The sequence below is a fragment of the Castor canadensis genome, chromosome 3 (genome assembly GCF_047511655.1).
Source record: "Castor canadensis chromosome 3, mCasCan1.hap1v2, whole genome shotgun sequence".
In the NCBI taxonomy this organism is placed as follows: domain Eukaryota; kingdom Metazoa; phylum Chordata; class Mammalia; order Rodentia; family Castoridae; genus Castor; species Castor canadensis.
In genome coordinates, this window is record NC_133388.1 from 36,927,769 (window position 1) to 36,941,609 (window position 13,841).

A 13,841-nucleotide genomic window follows, 5' to 3' on the forward strand; every position below is an offset into this window, starting at 1 on the left:
TGGCTCAGAGGATTTGGCTTATTCTTTCTCCTTCCTCCCTCCCTCCCTCCCTTCTTTCCTTTCTCTCTTTCTCTTTCTCTCTCTCTCTCTCTCTCTCTCTCTCTCTCTCTCTCTCTCTCTCTCTCTCTCTCTCTCTCCAGTGTCTTGGTATCCCTTGCTGGCCTGAACTTGCTAGCCCAGACTAGCCCTAGTGACCTGGTGATCCTCCTGACACCCACATATACATCCTGAGTGCTAGAATTACAGGCATGTGCCACCACAGGTATTTTCTTCTTCTTTTTTTTTTTTTTACAACAAGTGTGTATTACTTTTGAATAAGAAAAGGAGAGTGCTTTGTTTGTGTTTTACCATAAGAACTTAAACCACATGCCGTAGCAGGAGTACACAGTACTCTCGTTTTCACCTGGGGACTTTGTTCTCACAAATAATGGAAACCCTGTCAGGGAGTGTGGCTGTCTATAGGGGAAGATGCCCTTGGCTTTGAGGAAATGCAAAAAAGGAATAAAATATGGAGAGGGAAGAGTCTGATTTCAAACCCCATCACCTCGTTCCTCAATTTCTACCCAGATAATTGTTACTTCTTTCCCATCTAATCACTATTGGCATGTTGGATGTGCATCACTGGTTACAAAGTGACCTCAGTTTTCCAAATGCAGTCATTGCCAAGGCTGCTCACTGGTGTTCTGGTGCTCCTTCCAGGCACATGCGTGGCCAGAGTGCACCTGCCACAGGGGGCATTCCCATAGCACTGGCTAAGGCCAGGGGAATGTGAGAAGTGTAACTTCCAGGCAGATGCCTTTGAAAGGATGGCATGAGATGGGCTCTGCTCCCTTCCCCATGCCATGACAACCACATCACTACAAAGGGTGGGGACTCCCTTAGCCTGGATCCAGAGACTGAGGACACACAGAACAGAGTCCCAGCCAATACACATGCTGTTAAAAAGTCAGATATTTGGGGGCTATGGGTTATTGCAGTAGCCATAGCCTAGCCTGTATCTATATATCACATGTCATACGTAAACATAACATAAATAAAATTAAAAGTGACCCCCACCCCTTTTAAATGAAAGAACAGTTCAGAGCTTCAAAAACGTTTGAAATACCCTTGTTTTAATATATCCTCCTCAGTAGTTGACACAATGTTGCTAATGACACAGCCTCTCTGGGCTGGAATTCAACAAACCTCACTGATTCCCCTCTGATGGCCTCTGCCTGCTGTGGAAGAGCTGTTTAGGGGACTGGGAAAATTACAAGCTGCAAGCATCTAGGGTTTGAACTTGGGGCCTTGTGCTTGTTAGGCAAGTGCTCTACCACTTGAGCCACACCTCCAGCCCTTTATTTTGTTTCAGATAAGGTCTCACACTTGTGCTCAGACTGGCCTTGGACCATGATCCTCCTACCTTTGCCTCCTAAGTAGCTGGGATCATAGGCATGTGCAACCACACCTGGCAGATACTGAGGCTTTTGCTGCTTCAGAAATGATCACTCAGGAACCAGCTTGAGGAATGCATCCCTCAACCTCAGCTTTTCCCTCCCTGCAAAGCCCCCTTTCTTTAACACTCTGACTTGCAGATGTTTCCCTTTATTTAATTACTACACTGGGATTTTGTTGTTGTTGTTGTTGTTAAAAAAAAAATAGCTAAGCCTCCAAGAACCAGAAAGGGAAATGAATCCTCCCCTGAACATAGTATGGCAAAACAATTATCTGGCTTTTCTTCTCCCCTCTCTCCCTTGGAGGTACCAGGATATGCAATCAGATGCTTTTTCTACTTGAGTTAACAACTAGCTGTACCTAGGCAGTGTTTACTAGCAGCCACTGCAGTCTACAAAATAAGAGCTAGTGGACAGCCCTCTGCCATTCATGACTGGCAAAACCAAGGAATCAGCCAACACCTGGCCCACTCCAGGTTGTTTCAGCACACCTAGGGAAGAACATAGTCCATTTCACCAGAAGGTTGAGCCAAAATCTGCCTCCCTCCCAACTTCCTTCACTGGGTTCAACTTCTCCCCCTCGGGACCATAGTACAAGACTAATTTTTTTTTATCTTCAAGAATTTAAAAGAGCTATTTCATTCCCAAGTTTCCTGTCTTCTAAGCCAAACAACTCTGGTTTGCTACACTTCACCTGATATGAATTCTAGTCCTCAATAAAACTAATTATACCCTTGAAAAGAAAGCAGTGATAGTCTCCTGATTAGAGGGATTCAATTCAGTAAAGATTCTTCACAAGTAATTACAGGCTTCAAGCAGTTCCAGAAAAAACCCCAGTGAATTTTTTTCTTATAATTCTATTCACGTATGCTATTCACATTTATCAAGTCCTTAATATGCTCCAAATACCTGCCAGGCTGTGCACTCAGGATCCAAAGATGTCCTCATGGAGCGTATAGTCTAATGCAGCTATTGATAAAGTCAAGAACTGAGATCAAATGCAGGAATCAAGTATTACTAAAATAATCAAACACATCAGAGCATCATTACAAAGCAAGATATATGATGTGTAGGACAGGAACCCAGTTCTAGGTAAAGCTGTCCTGAATGGGAATAGAGGCATGCATGGAGACAGCAGAAGGGAGATCCATTGATTCCTGAGCTGACAGACAAAGGTGAATAAATAGGAAGAAGAGGAAGGAGCTTCCCAAGAAGAAAGAACAGTATGGGCAAGGGACTTGTGGAAACTTGTTGCTTTGAAAGAACCTAGATAGGCTCATGTGGGCGTGAGCAAATGAGGCTGGAGGCACTGACAGAGGACAGAGCATGAGGACTTTGAGCTATGCTGAGAATTTTGGCCTTTCTTTCTGAGCAAGAAGAAGTAATGATAATTTGGGGCAAAAAGTAGGGGAAGACAATTGGTAACATGATCTAATTTCTATTTTAAACAGTGATTTTGGCTGCAATGTGGAGCAAAAGATGAAGAGGGGCCAGGAAGAGTTTCAGGTGGAAGTCATTGCATTAGTCCCAGAAAGACAAAATAGCAGTGCACACGAGAGCAGAGATGAGAAATGGCCTGGACCTGGGGGATGTACCAGTTAATTTTCATTGTCAACTTGATTTGATTAAGAAAGGAGATTAGTAAAGCATACCTCTGGATGTGTCTGTGAGGGGTTTTCTAGAGAGCATTAGATCATGAGAGCTGATGAATGGTTTAATCCACTGATGGGATCAAAATTTGAATAGATTATTGGCAAGTGGTGGAATTTTCAGCCTGGTAGGAGGACGTAGGTCACTGGGGAACGTGTCTTTGGGGGCTATTCCTGGCCCCTCCTGTTGCTTCTGTCTACTTCCTGTCTGCCATTAGTTGAAGAAGCTGCTGCCCTACACACTCCTGTCACCATGGCATTTAGCACAATTACATGGACCAAGAAACCATGAGCCAAAATTTCTCCTTTTAAATTATTCTCTCAGGTATTTTGGTCACAGTGACACAAAAATATCTAACACGGGGAGGTCAACACTAGCAGGACTTGGATGTAAAAAGGGTGAGGGGTAAAAAGGGTGAGGGGCGGGAGGTCAGGGTGAAGCATGACTCCCAAGTTTCTGAACACAAACCATGGGTAGCTCCCTGGGAGAAGTGGTCAGAAGACCACTAGCTCTGTTGGGGAAGATAATGAACTTGGGATCAGTTATATATGCATGGCAAATTAAGTTAACTTAAGTGGTCTAAACTGTCTTAAGATCTAGTGCAGATAGGAAGCCTAGGAGTACTCTCTGAAATGAATCAGTTTCACCTTGTAGGGTTATTGGGAGGAATACACGAGCTAACAAATACAGCCTGTGAAATACTAAGTGCTTAGTAAATGTTACCTTGCATTATAAATCAAACTGAGTAATATCTTTTCAAGAATGGACAGCAACTCAAAAGAAAATTCAAACACAGATGTTAGTGCTCGGTGATAATAAACATAATCGTGCCTAGAAGTTACTGTGAACTTACTTTGCTAAGTATTTTACATACTTTTCATCTTCATAACAACTTTAGAGTAGGATATTATCCCACTTTGCAGATGGGGAAAGCACAGGTATAAATTAAGCTACTTGTTTAAAATCACACAAACAGAAAAGATACAGCAAGATGGAAATGTCCATGCACTGCTGGTGAGAGTGTAAGTTGATACAGTTTTATGGAAAGCAATTTGGCAATTGCCTAAGAGTCAAGGTCAAGTCTATCCTAAGAAATCCATCTTATGGAAATAATTAGAGAAGCAGACCAAGGTCTGTGTACAGGATGTTCAAGATGGCATCACTTACAACAGTGAAGAAAATCTAGATGTTCAAAAATACAAGATTAGTTCAACGAAACATTGCATATGATGAATAAACATGGCTATTAAAGCTGATGTTTTTAAGAAATGTCACCTGGCATTACAAAGATAAAACCGCTCATGAAGGTATAATGGGCATAATGAAAGAGCAGGACATAAATTAGATACATAATATATACATCTATAGGGAGAGACAGAAAACAAACCACAAACAGGGTGAAAAGACAAATGAGAAACTGAAACACTGACAGTAGTTGGCCGTCAATTGCAGAATAAAGGATAAATTCATGTTTCCTGGGTCTCTACAAAGAGTATCATTTCAATTTGGAAAACAGTTAAACTATACGTGTTAAAGAGGAATCAAAGAGAACTGAGTACTTTCAGTTTGCAGTCTAGAATGTGAGGAGCTCAAAAGTTGACACACCATCCTACAAGTAAAAAGCTAAACGAACTGGAATATCAACAATTCCTTTTCGATACGTCAGAGAAGTGACATCACAGGGCAAACTGCTACCCCAAAACTGGAGAAGAGTTGGATACAGAAAATCATGCTAACATTGCAGAAGCTCACCAGCCAAAGCCTCAGTGGGAACCAGGGCAGAAACAGGAAAACCTGAACTGCAGTTGAATTGCTGAGGACTCCATGTGGACAAGTCTGAGAGGTAAAAGCTACTGGGAGTCTTAGGGCTCCTTCACATATTTTTCAGCTTTACCTCCAAGGACTCTACAGGTTCTCACAGTGAATATCAGAGAAAAATTCCATGTGCTTCCAGAATGAGGAGGGGAAAGGTAGTCTTTTTGGTTTCTTTTTGTTTTGCTTCTTTTTTTGAGACAAAGTCTTGCTATGAAGCCCATATTGGTCTTGAATTTCTGATTTTTTTGCCTCAGCCTCCCAAGTGCTGGGATTATAGATGTGTACCACCATGCCTGGGAAAAGTAGTCATTTTGAAGTACAACAGAACACTCTTCTTAACCAGAACTACCCTCAGAGAAATTATTTCATGAGAGCCTCTCCTACCCAGTGGAAGGAAAGTACCCAATTCTAGCCCACTCCAACCCGCCTAAGAGGAAGAGGTGGGGGTGGGAGAATGAGAAACAATGGTGAAGTCCACAGTCTAGGCGCCCAGCCTCATCAAAAGACTGAGACCTAATTGTAGAACTATAGAGTGCTTCCCCTCTCCCAATACCTTGCCACTGCATTCCCAAGGCCTCGTTCCTCTTCCCAGTACATCATGTCTGGCATTCATTAAATAATTACAAGGCATACTAAAAGGCAAAACACAGTTTAAGAAGACTGATTAAGTATCAGAACCAGAACCAGAGTTGGACATGGCAAGAGTGTTGGAATTATCAGACCAGGAAGTAACAAAACGAAACAAAAACAACTATGCTTATATGCTAAAGGCTTTAATGGAAAAAGTAGACATGCACCGGTGGCTCATGCCTGTAATCCTAGTTACTTGGGAGGCTGAGATCAGGAGGATTGAGGCTTGAGGCCAGCCTGGGCATATAGTTCAAGAGACCCCCATCTCCAACATAAAACCAGAGCAAAATGGACTGGCGGTGTGGCTCAAGTGGTAGAGTGCCTGCTTTGCAAATGCAAAACCTTGAGTTCAAACCCCAGTCCCATAAAAACAAAAGATGGGTAATATAAATAGAAAAGTGGAAATTTTATGAAAAAATAAAAAAATACAAAAGGGCTGAGGTCTACTTAGGGGTGAAGCACCTGCTTTAGCATACACAAGATTCAGGGCCTGAATTGGATCCCCAGAACTGAAAGAAAAGGAAGGAGGAAAGAAGGAAGGAAGGAAGGAAGGAAAAGAAAGGAAGAAAGGAAAAGGAAGGAAAGAGAGGAAGGAATGAATGCAAGAGATCAAAAACACTTGAAGAGCACTTTTCTTGACAACAGACACTTCCAAAACAGCAAAATCAAAATGAAGAAAAAAAAAGAACAAAACCTAAAAAAGAAAAGAAAAAAACCCCACAGAACAGAATATCTAAGAGCTATGGGGTCACTGCAAAAGGTGTGACATTTGTAACTGAAAATACTGGAAGGAGAAGAAAGAAAAGGAACAGAGCAATATTTGAAGCAATAAATACTGAAAATTATACAAAATAATGTCAGAAACCAAAGCACAGACCCAGGAAACTCAGAACATCAAAGGATAAAGACAAAATAAACAAAAAGACAAACAATTACTCTTGGCCATATCATATACAGGTTTCAGAAAAATTAAGGACAGGAGAAAACATCTTAAAAGAAACAGGAAAAAAATCTTACCTGTAAAACAGTAAAAAATAAGAATTGCATCCAACTTCTCCTCAGAAGCTATGCAAACAAGAAGAGTATGGAGTGAGATGTTTAAAGCATTGAAAGAAAAAAAAGTCAGCCTAGAATTCTGTGTCATGAAAAATTATCCTTTCAAAATGAAGGAGAAATAAAGATTTCTCCAGTACACGTGCCTTGCAAGAAATACTAAAAAGGAGTTCTTGAAACCGTGCAGGGTAGCATACACCCTAGCAGGAGGATCACTTGAGACCAGGAGTTTGGGGCTACCCTGGGCAGCATAGCAAAATCCCATCTGAAAGAACCCCAAAAGTTCTCCAGAGAGAAAGAAAATAAGATAGGTCAAAAACTCAGATGTACATGAAGAAAGGGAGGGCAGTAGAGACTGGATAACTTATTTATAGTTGATCTAAAACAGTGAATCCACAATAATAACAGCAAGGACATACTCCATTCTCTATATGCTATGTTACTACATGCCCAGTGCACTCGAGGAAAAGGCAAACGAAGGACAAAAAGTGGTAAGGGATGGAAGGGAGGAGTCGGGAAGAGTGTTGTTTGAAAGGAGACAGATTACTTGGAAATGCAACCACTGAAAAACAAGTTTTAAAAAGTGTACCTGATATGCTAAGAAAGGAGAAAACGGAACCATAAAATCACACAATTAAACCCATAAAAATGAGAAAATAGATGGAAAACGAAACACAGAAACAAGTAAAGAGTACAACAAATATGGTAACATCAATCCAACTATATCAATAGTCACTTTAAATGTCAATGGCTTAAATATGCCAATTAAAAGACAGAGATAATTAAAAAAAAAAAACCACGTAAGTGGGGCACAGGAGGTAGAGATTGAAGGATCCCAGTGTGAGGCCAGACTGGCAAAAAGTTACCAAGACTCCATCTCAGTCAATGAGTTGGGCACACATGTGGTTCCAGCCACACAGGAGGCTGTAGAGAGGATTGTGATCTGAGGCCAGCCCCAAGCAAACACTTGAGACTCCACCTGAAAAGTATGTCTACAAGAAACCCACTTTAAATATAAATACACATATAGATTAAAAGTAAAGGGATAGAGAAAGATATTCTATGCTCAGTCTTTCTGACACCTTGATCTTGAACTCTCTAGTGCCCAGAACTATGAGAAATAAATTTCTGTCATTTAAGCCACTCATCCTATTTTGTTATGGCAGATCAAACTGACCAAGACACCTACAGACTGTCATCAAACAACAGCATATTGCACATTCTTGTCAAGCTCACACAGGACACTCACCAAGATGGACCACATTCTGGGCTACTAGATACACCTTAGCAAATTTAGAAGCATGGGAATCACAAAGTGTCTGCTGCCCAGCCATACTGGAATTACACAAGAAATCAATAAGGATGATAGCTAGAAAACAACCCACAAAATATCTGGAGATGAAAGAACTTACTTCTGAATAATGCATGAATAAAAGAAGAAATGTCAAGAGAAATTTTAAAATATTTTGAACTAAATGAAAATAAAATTCACCAAAATTTGTCAGGTAGGGCAAAAACAGTGCTTAGAGGGCATTTTATAGTATTGAATGTGTATATTTTAAAAAAGAGAAAAATTTTAAATCCATCATCTGAGATGCCATCTTAGGAAACTAGAATAAGAAATGAAATCCAAGGTAAGCAGAAGAAAATAAAGAAAAATTGGAGCAGAAACCAATGAAACTGAAAATAGAGAATTACTAAAGAAAGTCAACAAAATCAAAAGTTGGTTCTTTGCAAAGATCATTAAACTCAATAAACCTATAGCCCACCTAACTAAGAAAAAAAGAGAAGTTGTATTACTAATATTAGAAGTGAGAGGAAGAAAAGACGTAACTCCAGATATCACAGACATTAAAAGGATAATAAAAGAATATTATGAGCAACTCTTCACCACAGATTTGATAACCTAAATGAAATGGCCCATTTCCTTGAAGACACAATCTTACAAACATTCTACCACCTGAGCCACACCCCCAGCTCTGGTAATGTGTTTTTAATTCCAAATTCCACTTGTTCATTGATGGTATATAGGAAAGCAATAGACTTTTGTACATTAATCTCATAACCTTACTACCATTCCTTATGAGTTCTAGGAATTTGTGTGTCTCGATACTCTGAGTTTTCCTACATAGATGATCGTGTTATCTGTGAATAAAGACAGTATTATTTTTCTCTTCCCAATCTGGATGCCATCTATTTTCTTTTCTTGACTTATTGCATTACCTAGGACTTCTAGCACAATGCTGAAAAGCAGTGGTGAGAGGAACATTCTTGCTTTGTTTCTTGTCTTTGGAAAAATGCTTCAAGTTTCTCACCACTAAGTATGGTGTCAGGTGTAGGTCTTTTGTAGATGCTCCTCATCAAGTTGAAGAAGTCTTTTTTTATACTTTTTTAAAATCATCAACAGGCATTGGATTTTGTCAAATGCTTTTTCTGCATATGTTGATATGATCATGTGGTTTTTCTCTTTCTTTTTGTGGGATTCGGATTTGAACTCAGGGCTTCGCACTTGCAAAGCAGGAGCTTTACTGCTTGAGTCATACCTCCAGTCCATTTTTGCTCTGATTATTTTTGGAGACAAAGTCTCACCAATTATTTGCCCAGGCTGGCCTCAAACAGTGATCCTCCCAAGCTCAGCCTCCCAAGTGGCTAAGATTACAGGCATGAACTACCTAGTACCTGGTTTCGTTTTTCTTCATTAGTCTGTTGATGTGATGGATTGCATTAATTGGTTTTTGAGTATTGAACTAGCCTTGCATACAGGGGTAAATCCCCTTGGTCATGGTGTATAAATTCTTTTTATACACAATTGTTGATTTGATTTGCAAATTTTTTGTTGAGAATTGTTGCATCTGTTCCTGAGTGATACGGGTTTATGGTCTTCCTTTTCCTGTAATGTAATGTGTTTGTGGGGTTTGGGTACTGGAGTAATGCTAGCCTCATAAAATGAGCTAGGAAGTATTTCCTCTGCTTCCATCTTCTAGAAGACAGTGTGAAGAATTGGTATAATTTCTCCCTTAAACGTTTGGTGGAATTCACCAGGGAACCCATTTGGCCCTGGTGCTTCTGTTTTGGAAGGTTATTAATTATTGATTCAGTTTATTTAATAGACATAGGTTGGTTTGCATTTTTTAGTTCCTTTGTGAGTTTTGAAAGATTGCCAAAACAAAACAAAACACATTACCATTTACATCTTTCACAAAAACTAACACAAAATGAGTCATAAACCTAAATGTAAAACACAAAACTATAAAACTTCTAGATGATGACCTTGGGTATGGTGGTGACTGTTAGATATAACACCTAAGGCGTGATCCATGAGTAACTGATAAGCTGGATTTCATTAAAATTAAAAATGTCTACTCTGTGAAAGACAATGTCAAGGAGTGTGATTGATGAATCATATGGGAAAAAAAGTCTGTTAGTTTTGTAAGAAGTTGCTAAAATGTCTTCCAAAGTGGCTGTATAATTTTGAGAAGGTAAGCCATAGAGTTGGAGAAAATATTTGTGGGCACATCTAATAAAGGAAGAACTAAAATACACGAAGAACTCTTAAAACTCGATATGCAAATGAACAATCCATTTTAAAACAAGTGCAAGAGGCTTAACAGACCTTACCAAAGAAGACCTACAAATGACAAATAAGCACACAGAAGATCTCCGTGGGCAAGGGAAGTAGCTCAATGGTAGAGCACTTGCCAGGCATGCACAGGAGCCTGGGTGCAATCGCCAGCACCAAGAACAAAATAAAGAAAAAAGAAAATTCAACATATGTCATGAGTTCACCACAAATTAAAACAATGAGTTGCCACTACATATCCATTAAAATAGCTCTAATTCTGAATACTGACGACACCAAATGCTGGCAAAAATGTGGAGCAACAGGAACTCTCACTCATTGCTAGTGGGAATGCAAAATGGTGTAGCCTCTTTGGAAGGCAGTTTGGCAGCTTCTTACAAAAGTACGTACTTTTTCCATATGATCCAAAAATCACACTTCTTGTTACTTATTCAAATGAACTGAAAATGTATGTCCACAGAAAACCCTGGATTTGGATGTTTATAGCAGTTTTATTCATAATTGCTAAAACTTGGAAGCAACAAAGATGTCCTTCAGTGGGGAATGGATAAAGAAACTGTGGTACACCAGACAACAGAATCTCCTCCGCTCCAAAAACAAATGAGCTATCAAGCCATGAAGACTTGAAGGAAGCTGAAGGGTATATTGCTCCCTAAATAAAAGCAGCTTGTCTGAAAAGGCAACACAGCATATTATCCCGACTATACAACATTCTGGAAAAGGCAAAACTTTGGAGACAATAAAAAGATCAGGGGTTAACTGAGAGAGAGATGAATTCATGGAGCACAGAGGATGTTTAAGAAGTAAAATTACTGAGTGATAATGCAGTGGTGGGTGAATGGAATCATACATTTGTGAAAATCCACAGGATGTACATCAGCAAGTGTGAACCCTCAGACAAACTGAACTTTGGATGACAATGATGTGTGGGTGTAGGTTCCTTGGTTGTGATAAACGCACCACCATGGTGTGGGATGTGGGTAGTGGGGGAAACGGGGATGGCAGGGGGTATTCTCTGTCTTTCCACTCAATTTTGCTGTGAACCTACAACTGCTCTACTAAATGAAATTTAATGAGAGTGGGGGGGTTACTCTCCCTCCTCCTTGTTCACTTTTCCACTTTTTTTTCTTATTTGGAGGAAGAAGGGGTGTGTTACTGGGGGCTTAAACTTGACCTGGACTGTGATCTTATTTATGTCTCCAGCAGAGCTGGGATGTCAGGTGCACACCACCATGCCCAGTTTTTATTGGGTGAGATGGGGTCTCCTTAACTTTTTGCTAAGACTAGCTTCAAACTGCTGTCCCCTTGATTTCTGCCTCCTGAGTAGCAAAGACTACAGGCATGAACCACTGTGCCCAGTTCTTTCCACTTGCTATGTAGCCCAGGCTGGCCTCAAACTTGTGATCCTCCTGGCTCCAGCTCCTAAGGCTGTACCACTATGCCTGACTAGATGATTATTAAGCCAGGTGCAGCCTAAGAATGCTGATTGGAGTGGAAGTTACAATTTATAAGCCTGAAGCAGCCAGAACTTTCTGTTCCTGTGGACTAAAATGGTATGAATCAACTTTGTTGTGGACTGAGTTGTCATTTAAGACCTAATGCAGCCAAAGCCTTTCTCCACCAGGTTAAGTTTATTCTCCTACTTCTTGGATCTGACCTGAATTGCAGGAATGTAAGAGTAGAAAGAAGTCACTAGAAAGCAAACTTCAACTTCATGAAAGGAAGAGTTTTCAAATAACCTTGGATCTTGAGTAGCTGCCCATGATGGAATCAGGAGCAAGCTCAGCAAAGACCTTCACACTTAAAGTGGGAACTTCTAACTCAGTCTGTGTTCTGACAGGGACGGCAGGAACCCTGCCATGGCAGCCCTGGGTAAGTCTGGTTTCCCTGTACCTGCCTGCATATAAGCTCTAAAAGTTCAGCCAGAAAGGGAAGGTAGGCAGACTGTCCTCCTCCAGCAGGTAGGAGACTAGGCCACATGGAGCCAAGGATCTCTGGAGGATGTACACCGGAGGAAGGGCATGGTCTTCTGGCCCCCAGGTTGGCTCTCCCTTTAGTCTCTGCACATGCCTCAGAGTTCCAGGCCCTTTCTGCCACATGGAAGGTGTCAGGGCTGCACTGTCACATGGTATGCCTCTGCATGAGAACTTCGCAGTCTACAGAGCACTTCCCTGACTTCTATCCCTTTGAGCCTTGCAGCAAACTGGGAGGCAGGCAGGAGCAGCATTACTTTTAGTGGGCATCACAGATGGACAATCTGAAGTTCATAGAAGTCAGCTGACATGGCCAATGTCAGCCAGTCAGTGATAAAGTTGAAACTTTAAGCCAGCTCTCCTGGCTTGGACCCTGTGTCTTCCTTTAGTCTCCTGTCCCCCAGATACCTCACAAATCATCAGAAGAAATCATCTTATCATGTACTCTTTCTACACAACCCAACCACACCTGGCAATCTCTGACCTGGAGTTAGATGGGACAGGTGCAGGGTACAGGTGGCTCCATTTGATAGATAAGCAAGTTAGGGCAGAATGGCTCAGTGGTCCACCAGGAATGGAATCTGAGTTAAGTCTGATCTAGAATAGACCACTGACAAGGAATACGAACCTGGCACAGTTTTCTCCCTCCTCCAACCCAGACCAGCCTCCAATGAAGGCCCAGCTGGGCCTGAGCCTCACACATATTTTGTAGCAGAGAAGGAGAATTCATGGCGGACAGCAGCCTCCCTCCTTGAACACACTGTGGCGTTAAGTGAGGCCTGCATGCAGTGGGTCTCCACTGTCCTAATTTCCCACCTGAAGACCTAGATAGAGTGTCTAAATTTTCCTCCAGCTGATGACTGTCCCAGATTCAGCCTCTCTGATGGATACCTCTCCTCTCCCCCACAGCCCCCCTGGGGCTGTTTCTGCCACTCTCGCCCCATGCCGGGCTTTCCTGGATCACCTGTTGTTAAGTTACTGACGGTGCACCAAAGTCTCATTCACCATGCCTGGGATTGTATGGAGAAGATGGCAAAGGCAAGCTCTCTTACTTGAGCCATGCCCCCAGACCACTGATGGAATTTTGGAAGAAGAAAAATGAAGACAGATTGTCCTACTGGATTAAATCTAAGATGTAAGGTAAAGTTGCAAGAGCCAAATCTGTTCATTTGTTGGTTATTTGCTCAAACAGTTACTAAGCATTCCTCTTGGGTCAGGTGCTGTGCCAGGCCTTGGAAGGTTTGGGGTGTAAAAAAGACCCAGTGATCCTTGACTTTGGGGTGTGTTTGAGAGTCCCATGAGAAGTGTTTGGGAAGGTGCAGCATTTCTGAGAGCTGAATCAGAAAGTTGGGCACTGAGCCAAGGCTGATGACCTCAGCCCTATGGCTTGGCCAGGGGAAGACAGGGGAAAATGACTTAAGCAAAGAAAAGTGGACTCAGTCAGGCCTTTTCTATCAACATAGGCTACTGTGGACAAGCCATCCACAGCTCTGGACCTCAGACAGTTATCATGCAGGATGGGTCCAAAATTAATAACATGAGATGGGCATGGTAGTGTAAACCTGTAATCCCAGCTACTTAGGATGCTAAGGCAGGAGGGTGGTGAGTTCAAGGGCAGCCTGAGAACTGAGTGAGGTCCTGTTTTAAAATAAAATTTAAAAAGGACTGGGGCTACAATTTGGCTAGCACATGAAAGGCCCTGGGTTC

At 41.5% G+C, this 13,841-nt stretch overlaps 1 protein-coding gene across 1 annotated transcript in view; it reads right to left on the bottom strand.

Annotated features, from left to right (window-relative positions):
- Nucleotides 1-13,841, bottom strand: part of Plekhd1 (pleckstrin homology and coiled-coil domain containing D1) — a 45,795-nt gene that overhangs the window by 16,484 nt on the left and 15,470 nt on the right. The window lies entirely within an intron of this gene.